The sequence below is a fragment of the Mesocricetus auratus genome, unplaced genomic scaffold (assembly GCF_017639785.1).
Source record: "Mesocricetus auratus isolate SY011 unplaced genomic scaffold, BCM_Maur_2.0 Super-Scaffold_100010, whole genome shotgun sequence".
In the NCBI taxonomy this organism is placed as follows: Eukaryota; Metazoa; Chordata; class Mammalia; order Rodentia; family Cricetidae; genus Mesocricetus; species Mesocricetus auratus.
Genome location: NW_024429194.1, coordinates 20672058 through 20685336, shown reverse-complemented (window position 1 = coordinate 20685336; position 13279 = coordinate 20672058). Strand labels below are relative to the sequence as shown.

The window sequence follows — 13279 nt, the reverse complement described above, 5'->3', positions numbered from 1 at the left end:
CAGAAATAACCAAGTTCTGCCCTTGGGGCACAAAGTGCACAGCCCACTAGCTCCCCTTTGTGGAGTAGTACCCACAGGTGTCATCCATGGGTGTCATCCGGTCCTAGGCCTTCCACCTCAGTGGTGTGAGACGTGATGCCTCACCCTGAGGCCAGCTAGCTTACTCTCTCCTCTTTCCCTTAGGGTTTTTTGACCTTTGTCTGTTACTTGACTCTGTCATGGCCCTGGCCCTGCTCTGGAATGTGGAAGTCCTGAATAAAGCTCCTCTCTTAGGCTGAGGTGTATGGTGGGGAGTTTGTGGCCATGCACATGAAGGTGTGCACAGTCTGCTACAGAAATACCAGTGTGGTTGATAAATAGGGGTCCTAGAGGGAGGGGCAGCACCGTGCAGCCTTCGGGTCCTTGTTATTAGACTGGGCGCTGCCCCTTATTTACCTTTTACCTGTGGCTGCTGGCCTGCATTGCATTTGACCCTTTGTAGAAAAACTGCTCGAATGCCTGCCTTGGGAACACCTGAAGCAGGGCTTGTCTGTCTTCAGGGAAGGAGGCGGTCTTGGGGCACTGGGAGCTCATGCAGTGACTGATTGAGGCTTCCTTTTTTTGGGTATAGTTCTTTGGAAATGGTGGGCTACACAAATAGTACTGTGTAGACCTTTTGTGTGTAAACAGCTTGAGCTAGAAGAGGTTGGCTTAGGTAGTTGGTAATGCCAAGGTGGGAGGTGGCTGGGAGGAGCCTGTATGTATAGTCCAATGAAATCGGTGTCCTCCCTGTCTCCCTAAGGGGAGAGTGTAGGTCCCTGGAGCGGATCTCTTTGTTAGGAGGAGGGTACTGGTCGAGGTTCAGAGGAAATGCAGAGGAAATGTGGGTATTCATTAGCCCGTGTGGCCCTCCTCATCCAGCCCATTCTTAGATACAGACCTGACCCCGCTGGAAGGTGTGTCACTGGGGAATTAGATCGCTGGTTAATCTTCTGTAAACCTGCGGTCAGTGGCTGTTTATTGTGAGTGCTTTCTTTTGTCTGTGTGTCTTTCTGTGTCTCTGTCTGTCTGTCTCTCTTTGTTTCTCTGTCTCTCTCTCTGTCTCTCTTTCTGTCTGTCTCTGTCTCTCTCTGTCTCTGTCTCTGTCTCTGTCTCTCTGTCTCTCTGTCTCTCTGTCTCTCTGTCTCTCTGTCTCTCTGTCTCTCTCTCTCTCTCTCTCTCTCTCTCTCTCTCTCTCTCTCTCTCTCTCTCTCTCTCTCTCTCTAATAAAGGAAGTAAAGCCCCATGCCATGCTGTGTACATCTTAGCACCTGGCAGATAGCAGTCACATTTTAATATTCCTGCTTAGGTTGTCAGCCTTATTAACCTTCCGAGCCATTTTGCCAGCCTGTTGGTTGACATTTGGAAGCGTTGGCCTATGCATATGAGTCTAGTCATTGGTGGCACAAGTTAGCAATTTCCATTCAGAGCCACAGTAGGATCATTGAGACGTTCCCAGGATTTGGATTTGGTTGCAGCGCAGGGAAAAGATCCCTCAGGGAGAGGAGCCATGTAGGACAGCCATGAGCACAGATCAGCTCCTCACCCCCAGCTGAAGTCACATTTCCTATTTACTGGGGCTCAGTTAACCTTGACTGGTCTATCAGCATGTCACTTTGGGCCCCACTTGGCCTGGGGTCAGCCTTCCTGGGCCCCCTTTTAGGGTGGACAGAGGCACTTCTTGGAGCTACCTGGATGTAAGTTTCAAGGGGAATTGTAGTGAATGCCAGATGTCTGCAGGGGACTTGCTGAAGCCCTCCAAGGGAAGCCATCTTCAGATATAGAAAGGTGTATTGAAGGTAGGGAGTCATGGGACAGTACATTAATTTGCGAGTAATTAGGAAGTGCTCTCAAGCGTTGTGTTTTAATTAGAGCCGTGCTTAGGCTGGGCAACTCAGGCTGCTCAGCAGCTCTGCCTGATTGTTCAGGATGTTTATGTAGGAAGTTTGCAGGGGCTGGCGTAATGACATCTGCAATTCGGTCTATCTCTGTGTCATATGATGTCTGAGTTCTTGATTGCAGCAGCTATGGGGTGGGACCAGGCACCATCCACCGGGCATTCTGGGTATACTTGGAGTATTCCTGGGAAGGGAAGGAAATGTCACAGTCACCCAAGCTGCTGTGTTACAGCTCTTCAGCCAGGATCTCTTCCCATCCACAGCCACTGTCCAGGGTCTGTTCAGCCATTCTCTAGAGAGAAAAGCAAGAGTGTCCTTTCTGTAGGAGCCCTGCAGTCAGAAGTCCCAGGTATCTCACTAAGTCTCGAGGCCTTTGGGATTGTGTTTTGGAGTTTGCTATAAAATGCCTTTTCTTTGGCCAGTCAAATTTCAGTGTTAAGCCTGGCTAGTGGTGGCACATGCTTTTAATCCCAGCAGCTGGAGCTCTGTGAGCCTGAGACCAGCCTGGTCTACAAAGCAAGTTCTAGGATAGCCAGGGCTACACAGAGAAACCCTGTCTCAAAAACCCAAAACCAACAACAAGGCACCCCCCCCCCAAAGTTGTCTCCTCAGCTGCCTGGACCCTGGGCCTTGGGGTATGATGCTGTAGAGCCAAGCAGGGCTCTGAAGGTCATCCGGCGATGGTATCATCCATGGTGAGCATCACAGTACCTGACAGAGTTGCATCAACTTGATTTTGTTCTGCAGATGGAGGCATCCTCAGGGATCTGGGCTCATGAGAAGAGTGCTCTTCTTGAAGACTCCAACTGCTTGTTTGTATGCAGTGTGCTTTCACCTTCTGCACACACTCTGTTATAGCAGTCTCCATTTTGAGTGTCTAAATAAAGGCTGCCAGCAACCTGGCCTCTGCAGGTAGACACGGAGAGCAAGCACAGGTGGAGTGGGTGGAGCCTAGGAATGGCACACCCAGGGCAAGCCCTCATGGGAGAGTTCACCAGTGCCAGCGAGGAATGCTGGTGCAGTGTGCTTTTCCTCACCAAATATCCAAGTGAACACCAGAGAGTCCTGAGGGAAGCCTGGCTTTGTGGGAGCTGTGCAGTCCCGAGTCTTCGTCAGAGGAGGTAGATCTGAATCAGAGTCATGGACTTCTGCAGTGATTTGTTCTGGTGAAGCCATGGTTGGGTTAATCACCATTTCTGTGTCACTGGAATGAGATGTTTGCAGGAGAGCATTGGGGGATGGGAGGATGCTGTGCAGGAGAGCACTGGAGAGCATTGGGGGATGGGAGGATGCTGTGCAGGAGAGCATTGGGGGATGGGAGGATGCTGTGCAGGAGAGCATGGGCAGTGAGGAGAGACCCTGAAGCTTTCTGGAAGTCTCTATGAGGAGGTGCAGGTGTATTGAGACCCAAGGGAAGGAAGGTGTGTTTGTAGGTGCTCTGGATTTGCCATTGCTTGTAGCTGCCTCCTGGTGAGCCTGGCTGATGACCGGGGCCTCCTCCAATGAGAATACTGATGATGTATCAGGTCCTGATCCAGTTGCAGGCCTGTGATAATCCTGGTCACTTTGTCCTTGGCCTGCATCTGCCTTCTGTATTCTAAGTTGAAGCTGCTGCTGCTTCAGTCTCTACAGAAGAGAGGAAAGTTGACCCCAGGTCAAAGCGAAGTTCATCCGGCCTCCTCAGCACCCTCACCCAGGCTCAGGATGAGGTGTGGCATTCTGGCCTGTTACACGTGTCTTGTGGGGACAGATGACACAAACCAGAGAGAAGGTTTCTAATGACGCTAGTAGTGTTAACTCTGGCCTTGCCCTGCTCCACCAGGTACATAGGCCCCAGTGTTAGTCTTCAGGCATTTGTACTGGCCTGCCTTTGGGGTTCTGATAGGATACGCTGTCAGCTGCAGCCATTAAGAGCACCACCTGTGCATATTCATTATATTCCTTTAAAAGAACCCTGCCAACCTCCCATCTCTTCTCTCCCTCTCTCCCTCTCTGTCTGTCTGTATTATGTTTCCTTTTAAAAGGGCCCTGCCCACCTCCCATCCCCCCTCTCCCTTTCTTTCCTCTTTTCTGCTGCTCCTGTTCCCAGAGGCCAGTCCCTCCCCTCCCCTTTCCCTTTTTATGATCCCTTTCCCTTAATAAAAACCACCCTTCCGCTTGAACTCTGTTGTATGGTGTCTGTTTCTGTTTCTGTCTGTCTCTGTCTCTCTGTCTCCCCCCCCCACTTCCTCTGCTTTTTAAAAAACAACACAGCACCCAGATGGCTGCTGTGGAGGAACAGTCCTGCTTAGCTTGGTGGGAGCTGGTCCTGATTCCCCTGCTTGTGTGCTTCTCACAGTGTGAGTAAGTAATGAGCTGAACATAGAAATCACAGGCGCTGATGAGTGTGAGTATGTCTGCAGTACCTTACCAAGTGCCCCAGGAAACACAGTCATCTGGTTATAACCTTTTTCCCTGTGTGGTGGTCAGAATGAGAATGGCCCCCATATGCTCATGTATTTGAAGGCTTAATTACAAGGGAGTGACTCTGTTTGAAAGGATTAGAAGGACTAAAAGGTGTGGCCTTTTTGGAGGAAATGTGTCATTGGGGGTGGGCTTTTAAAGCTCATGCCAGGCCCAGAGTCTCTTTCTGCCCACACATCAGGATACAGCTCTCAGCTATTGCTCCAGCACCATGCATGCCACCATGCCATGATGATAATGAACTAAACCCCTGAAAACTCTAAGCGAGCCCCCAGTTAAATGCTTTCTTTTATGAGACTCGCCTTGATCATGGTGTCTCTTCACTGCAGTAGGACACTGACTAGGACAGCCTACAAGACCGCAACAGGAACATGGAAGTTTTCCCCCACTATACAGACAATCGGCGGTATGTACCCACTGTCGAGTGGCTTTGCCCTCATCTACCATGGGTGCTTTGCTGCCCTGTGCGATGTGATTTGGAGTTTGATTTTGACTGGAACCTTTAGCATGGTCTTGTAATTCTTCACTGGAAATGTGAAGTACTGAGGGTTGTGTTATGTGATTTTCCCAGGCTAGGGAGCATCAAGTAGCTGCCATTGTTGCCTGGGATCTTTTAGAGATCGGAGATGAGAACAGGAGGGTAGACTTGTCTTCCAAGCTGGCCCTGTCACTCAGAGTTAGCAGCCTGCTCCTGGGGGTTGTCTGCATAAGCAGCAAGTAAGAGAAGGTCTTACATCTACAGGGAAGGTAGATGTAGTTGACTGTAGTTCTAACTGTTGACACCCATACAACAGTGCAGGCCCCTCTTGATGCCTCCCTGGGTCCTTGTGTACATGAGGCTTTGTGGCTCTGGAGAAGTGAGTTTGTTGAAATGATAGGTTTGAATTGACTGCTGGGTAGTGATAAGCAGATATGGCAGGCAGGCTCCTAGCATCACCCCACTTGTTCCCGGGGGTGGGGGACGGGGTAGTGGTGGAGGGGGTCTCAGGGTTGAGCTCTTATCTAGTTTATCAGTGGGAGAGTACAGTTCACCTGACAGAGGGGTGTCAAGAAGTCCTCACTGTGTGCTTGTCTGTGTAGGGTATTTTGGTGGCTAATCTCCATTGTCAATTTGACTACATCTGGAATCAACTAGAACCCAAGCAGCTGGATTGGATAATTTGAGGTGGGAAGACTAGCCCTTAAGTCTGGACTACCCCTCCTGGTGGCAGTCCATGTAGAAGGACTTGGAAGAAAGACGCTTCTGCTGTTTTCCCTGCTTGCCCTCACTCTCACCAGCAAGCTCATCTGTCCTGTTGCTGAGAGGACACGCCTTCCCTGGTGTCTGACCCTGCTTCTCCAGGATCCCTGCACTGACTGCAGACCAGCTGATTTCTAGGAATCTTTGAAGACGCTAGCACCAAACTGGGACACTGAGACATCCCGTTCCGTATCGGAAACAACTATGGATTCTTGGGCTTCCAGTCTGCAGATGGCCACTGTTGTGCTGTCTTTAGAGAGCCCTGAATACTACAGGCATACTGTGGTAGTCTGCAGACACTGTGTGGGGACAGTAAAGTTCTCAAGAGTCTGGTGTGCAGCAGCGTGCGTGTGTGTGTGTGTGTGTGTGTGTGTGTGTGTGCACGCTTGTTTCTCCATTTTATGACTGATTTAACTAGTTACCTTTTAATGTTTATACCAGTAACTGTTATCACCTCCCCCCCAAAAACCACTTTAAAAATTACCGAGCATATGTATGGGTGTGCCATTGTGAGTGGAGGAGGTTGGAGGACAACTAACTTTGTGGAGTCGGTCCTCCCTTTACATGGGTTCTGGGCATCGAAGTCAGGCCATGAGGCCTGCATAGCAAATGCTTCACCCACTGGGCATTTTTGCGGATCCATCGCTCTCTGAAATTCCCGTCGTACCTGTGAAAGCGTTCCTGCCCCCGCACTCTCACCCATCTCTCGCTGCCGGTGTTTGGGTGTTTGCTCTTGGTAACGTCCTTGCTTTGTTCTGGGTTCCCACTTTGCCCCATACATCTCATTCATACAATTGATTCTAAGAATTGAAGTTTCTATACCCCGATAAGCCCCTCAACCAATACAGCAATCCGTATCAGACCAAATCAAACAGAATTAGAAAAAGCCCATGTGTAATGGATACGCCACTCCTAGCTGGCTTTCTAGCCCCCCAGAGAGGAGATGGGAAAAAGAGACCGGAAAACCACAAGTCTGTTTTCTGAATGGCAGGCTAAATACCCTGTGGAAGTGTTCTTGAGCACCTCTGGGGAAGGGGTCATTATTTGATGGGCTTTTTGAGATGCAGCAGGGTTTGGAGGGAGATAGGGGAGGAGGGCTTGGGTGGAACCTCCACCATAACATTTCAAACTCTTTGGATTTATGGATGCCAGGGGCTGGGGCAAAGCTTTTACCATAGCAAGAATAAAGTGTGACCAGACACACCAAATGTTTTGCAATTTGACTTTAAGAGCTCTTGAAAATACTCTAAGGCCTTCCAGAATGTTCTTGTGTCTCCATCCACTTCCTTTCCCTGTCTGCTTTACCCCAACTTTCCCCCTTTCCTGCCTTCAGGAGCAATAAAAGGACCCCAGAGAGGCTTTCCCACTTTACCTCCCATGGAGTTCCAGGAAGTCCTGTCTGCCTTCCCCATAAGATCAGTGTTCTGACAATAGGGGGTTGACATTCCTCACCAACGACCCAGCTTCCGGATGCTGAATTCGAAAGATGCACCCGCTTGCCACAGCCCTTGTAATTTACAGTAACATGGCCATGCTGGCAGCCTCGGAGCTTAGTATAAATTGGTTTCACAAGGAGCCCCACGGTGCTTGGGCAGAAGTAGGACACACAGATCCAAGCCTGTGAGATCACTGCAGCCCTGAACATGTCTGTTTTTCATGAGGAAATGTTCACGGCACATTTCATTAAAGATTTTTAAAAATGTTACCAACCTAATGATAATGGGGTTATTTGGGAGTCTCAGCTTCCATGCTGATGATGAGGCCTCATCAGATGCTACTGGTGGTACTTTTTTCAGATACAAAAGATTGATTAGAAAAATCACAGTGTAAGACGATGGATTGTTGCAAGTCCAGAGCCCAGTGAGCTTGGGCCATCATTCGTCTCAACAGATATTTTGCCCCCCCCCCCCCCGTTGTAACTTAAGTTCCTGCAAGAGTAGGCAAATCCTTTGGGATGTACACCCATAGCTACCACCACCCAAAGCTAAGCATGGCATTAGACAGAATCTAACTCTATGGAAAGATCCCTCTGCTCTGCTGTACCTGATGTTTCCACCACTGTTTTTGAAAGGTGTCCTTTTTTGTTTTTTGTTGTTGTTGTTGTTGTTTTTTTTCTTTCAAGACAGGGTATCTCTGTATTGCTTTGGATGTTGTCCCGGAACTTGCTCTGTAGACCAGGCTGGCCTCGAACTCACAGAGATCCGCCTGCCTCTGCCTCTCGAGTGCTGGGATTAAAGGTGTGTGCCACCAACACCCAGCTGAAAGGTGTCTTGATTTATGACTTTCTTTATTCTTTTGCTAAGAGCTCTTCATGAAAGGGTTACCACTTTGGAACATAGTATCCAGGGCAACCTGAACCTGTGTTCTGGGCAATGGTTGCTTATAGTGTCCAGGGCAACCCGGGCCTGTGTTCCTGGGCTGTGGTCACTCTTATTTAGCTTTGGAATAAATTCTTACACATTTGAGTTTGAGAGCTGTGTATTTTTGTTTTTGTTGTTTTTTTCTACTTTTTGTTGTTGTTGACAGCAGCTCAGAGTTTTAGAGGTACTGATCCATGATTGGTTGGTTCAGTTGTGAGGCCTGTGGCAGCCCAAGATAGGAGAGTGTAGAAGAGAGACGTGCTCATTCCATGACCAGGACAAAAGAGTGAGGCTAGATCATGCCTCTTCAAGCATATACCTCCAGGGACTTCTAGACCACTCATTAGGTTTCGTTAGATTGTTCTTGCTGTGGTAAAATGCAGCAGCTACTTAGGGAAGAACTACTTCTTTTAGCCCATGGTTTCAGACTTGTATAGTCTGGTGGTTGTACTGTTCCAGGTCTGGGGCCAGGCCGAAGCATTATGCTGGGGAAGGCATGGCAGAAGAGAGATGTCTACCTCATGCTGGAAGCAGAGGGAGCAAGAGGAATGAGTAGCCTAAAAGGTGGATCTTTCTAGAGTACGTCCCAATGACCCATTTAGACTCTGTCCTCTTCAAAGTGTACAGCCTGAAGCTGGAGAGAAGGCTCAGCAGTTAAGAGTGTTCTTGCAGAGGACCCGAGTTCAGTTCCTAGCAACCATGTTGGGCATCTTACAACCTCCTGTAACCCCAGATTTAGGGGGTCCATTATCCTCTTCTAGCCTCTATGGCCATAGCACTCAAGTGCTCCCTTCTACAAGAGTAAAAAGAAAATTTTCATAAAACCGTTGAATTGAAAGATTTTTATGCATTTGCATAATTATGAGTACTATCCAGTTCTGTATTGTGTGTGTGTGTGTGTGTATGTGTGATTTCCAAGTAACTTATACCTCTTAGTGGCTACTCTCAGATTCTTTTTTTCTTGTAACCTTGGCAACATTTGATTTCTCTGGATTTACTTGTTCTATCAGTTGCATATAAATGGAAACATGTAATATATGACCCCCTTTGACTGGCCGTTTTTTTTACTTAGCATAATACATTCAAGGCTCACTCATGTCATAGCATGTATCAGACTTTCTTAAACGTGGGTTTGGGACATGCACATTGTACGCATGTGTCTGCTTTTCCTCATCCATTTGTTCATGGATAGGCACTGGATTACGCCTGACTTTTGACTAGTGTTAGCTTCCACCAGCAGATTTTGAGGGTTGTAGTTTCTCTATGCCCCTGCACACTGTTACTGTGTCTCTCTTATTGCAGCTGCTTCAGCTGGTGGGAGGGGTGTCTCATTGTGTTTTGATCGGCATCCCCAGTACTGATAGCAGTTTTTCCTATGATTTTTGTCTGTCTGCGTATCTTCTTAGGAGACTTGCCTTTTAAGGTCTTTGTCCATGTTTAAAATGGTCTGTCTGTTTATTGTTGAGTGGTAAACGTTCCTCATGTATTCTGGGTATCCATCCCTTCTCAGGTTGGAATCACGGATGTAGTTACTTATTCTGTGGTATGTCTTTTTACGTTCTTTGTAGTGTTCTTGGATGTACTAACATTTTTGGTTGTAAGGAGATTTAGTGTGATGGTTTATCTCATGACAATTTGATAGTGTGTAGAATCAGTCGCCTGGGAGATCAGCCTCTGGGCATGCCTAGCAGAGAGAATCTTGACTAGTTTGAGGTGGGATTGCTGGTAATGCCATTGTGGGTGGCATGAATCCTTTCCTAGGTTGGGGTTGTGTGTCGCGTCTGCTGCGCGGCCTGTGTCCGAGAACGTGCGGAGGGTGTCGGGGATTGACAACACAGAGACTCGTTCAACGATGTAAAGAAAACTTTAAGCAGGCTCCAAAAAGGTTCAAGAAAACTTCCCAAGAAAGGCTCCCACCAGAGAAGCTTCTGCTCTCCTCTCTACCCTGGCTGGTTCTTTTCTGACCCCAGAAACTGATCTGGGCGTGGCAGAAGAGGTGGTTAGTCTTTGGACAAGGTCGAGGTCAGGGTGGTTTCTCGGGCAGGCCTTTTCCAGGAACTTAATGCCCCCAGGCATTGTATTGTTTTTAGTAAACATTGTCTTACAGCTGCCTACTCCCAGGCAGAAGGGGAAGTGGGTCTCTGCTCAAGGTCTGGTGTTCCCACAATTCACCCCTTTTTATTTTTAAATGAGGCACTCCTGGCTTAGGTCAAGTAGGGTCACCCTCCCTTTCCCGTCATTGGGGGACCTTGAACCCCTGTCTTAGGCGGGAGGGGTCTTCCCCACAGGTGGCCCGTCATCAGAGCACCCCAACTTTAAATCATCTGTAACCAACCTTCATGGCTATCGGGATTGCCATGGGCTAGGCTAAGCAATACTTGGTTACGGATCTCTTGCCTCTGGGACAAGGCACGTTTGAGCCCGGCATAAAGCCAGAATGCCTACCGCCACTGCCACCATTTCCAGGACCCCCATTGACATAGCGCCTCTCCATCACCGTACCCATCACCAGATCTGGGCCATAACATTCTACCAGCCTTCGTCTGTTACAAGGGTAACCCGCATGTGATTTACATTCTGTTACAAGGGTAACCCGCATGTGATTTACATTTACAATTTGATGAAGTTTACAATTGTTCCAAGATCTGCTCAGGAAAGCATTTAGAAAGTGCACTTGCACAGATACATTAGGTACAATCATTGATGTTACACATGTAGCATTATAAAAAATATGAACAATAGGCTTGTTGCACTATCCACAGAGCACCAATTTGTTCCTGTGGTGATGCAGTTTGTTGATTTAACGTCAGCTGATTATGCGACTTGAGTCAAAGTCTCCTTTTTGTCGCATTAGGACAAGTTGCACCTCTCTAGAAAAATACACTGGCCTAGTCGTGATTCCAGAAACAGGAACCATCAAGTCTGATATTTCAAGTGACCATGTCCTGTTCAATTACTGAAAAGAGGCTTTAGCCCCTCATCACAGTCCATACCAATGTCCAAATGTTTTAAATGGGTCCTTTTTTTTCTGTTGGCTTCACAATGAAAACTCATGGGTCTGGAAGGTTGATGCAGCAGGTCTGTTGAGAAACTGGAAATCTCGAACCGACTGTTTTCTTTCTTTCTTGGGCTCTAGATTCGATGACAGCAAGGGTCAGGAACACTGATTTAGGAGATCTCACTCAAACTGGCTTAGGTAGGCTCCCATGGTCTCAGGTCCAGTTTTTCTCTGCTCCATGCCGAAGCTTTTATTCTTTTCCTACAAGAAAACACAAACATGCCCTCGACCCCAAATTAGGGTCTTCTCCACTGTTTAGTGCATGGATGTCTCCATTTGACCTGAGCAATAGTTGCTCAAGTTCCATCATGCCAGAATCTGTCTGAAGCTCCCTGGCATTCACATTATAAAATTTTTAAATGAGGAGTGTATTATTTGATGAGTCATGTGGGGACTGGGGACATTATTCCCCCCTTTTTATTTTCTAAAAAAATTTTCTTTTTTGAACTGTTGAAGCTGAACCATAACAGTAGAAGGATTTGTCTACCCTCCTTGGTTAACTATCTAGGTAAATTGGGATTACTACTTAGATTATTTGTAGATGCCCATTAAAAAGGACATATCCATTAAATATTTCCCAAAAACTTCTGAAAATCACTCAAAGATTGTAAACTATACTGTGTCCAAATAACTTTTGAAAATTATTTGAAGTCTGTGAGCAGTCTTTCCCAATCTAACCTGTAGAGCTCTCACTAGCTGACAAGGCCTCATTTGTATCTTAAATTTTTCTGTTAAAACATTAACAGACTGGCTGGATGTTCCTTTTGTCTATATTTCAAGCAATCTAGGTAGCTTCTTAACTATTTTTGAAGGGATTTAAGTATCCTTTTAATCATATAAGCAGTTCACACTCACGCATTCACAATCACATTTCATACATACCGGTGTGGCCACACCATACATTCAGAACATACATGCATCTTTCAGTCATCCTTTTTCCCTAGGTCATGATTAGTCTGTTGCAATGAAGCTACCTTAATTGAAATCTATGTAAAAGAACAACTCCAGCCAATCCTTGAACTAAAAGGTTAAAAAGTCCTGTATGTTCTTTATCATTCCTCCATTTGAGCTACAGTCATGGGGTACAGCTGTACCTACTCCTTGTAACTGTAGATGCAAGGTAGAGAGGCCAAGCTTTTGGCCAAAAGTTTTTAGAGATGACTCACAAAATAGAACTTAAATGTAAACAAAATTTTTCCATTGTATATACCTTTGTCTTTTTCTTTTTCTTAATACCAGTACCTATTTACTGTTACAAATTTTTTGTTTCACCCATTTTTTTTTTAAATCAGGGTTTCTCTGTATTGTTTGAGGCTGTCAGTCCAGCCTGGCCTCGAACTCACAGAGATACGCCTGCCTCTGCCTCCCCAAGTGCTGGGATTAAAGGCGTGTGCCACCACCGCCCAGCTTGTTACCAATTTTTTTTTCTGTATTATTTGGAGGCTGTCTTGGAACTTGCTCTGTAAACCAGGCTGGCCTTGAACTCAAGAGATCTGCCTGCCTGTGTCTCCCGAGTACTGGGATTAAAGGCGTGTGCCGCCAACGCCCGGCTATTCGCCCATTTTCAATCCAACTTTCAACCCAGGATGTTCCCTCATGCAAAAAGCCTTAAGATTTACACAATCCACCCTCCAATTGAGGGCAATCTCTGGGTTCCCCTTTTTCCCAACCTTAGTGTCAGGCTAAGGCCTAGAGATTTAATCCAATACCCCCTCCAACTGAGGGCAATCTCTCAGGGTCCCCTTACTTTCCTGACCTTTGTCAGGCGAAGGCCTGGAGATTTAATCCAATCCACCCCCCAACTGAGGGCAATCTCTCAGGGTCCCCTTACTTTCCTGACCTTTGTCAGGCGAAGGCCTGGAGATTTCATCCGGTACCCCTAGCTTGGTACCCCTTTTTAACACATCCACATAGCCTTACTGGCTAGCCTTTTAGATCTCTCAGTTCCCCTTTACTTTCCTGACCTCAGTGGATCAGGTAAAAGACTGGAGATTTTTTATTTTATTTCTTATTTTACCCTTTTTTTTTCATTTCTTTTTTTTTCTTTTCTTTCTTTCTTTCTTTTTTTTTTTTTTTTTTTTTGACTGGGTTTCTCTCTATCCTTTTGGAGGCTGTCCTGGAACTTGCTCTATAGACCAGGATGGCCTCATTCCTTCCTATCTCTGCCTCCCGAGTGTTGGGATTAAAGGCATATGCCACCAACACCTGGCTCTCTGAATATCATAGCAAACATCCTCCCAAT

General features: G+C 46.9%; 1 protein-coding gene and 1 long non-coding RNA gene across 6 annotated transcripts in view; both read left to right on the top strand.

Moving 5' to 3' along the window:
- The window catches only part of Agap1 (ArfGAP with GTPase domain, ankyrin repeat and PH domain 1), a 452310-nt gene that overhangs the window by 46243 nt on the left and 392788 nt on the right, over positions 1–13279 (top strand). The window lies entirely within an intron of this gene.
- LOC110343130 lies at positions 1184–6088 on the top strand. The gene is made up of 3 exons (XR_002385323.2): positions 1184–2611; positions 4709–4785; positions 5460–6088. It is a non-coding gene; the product is annotated as an uncharacterized LOC110343130 (long non-coding RNA).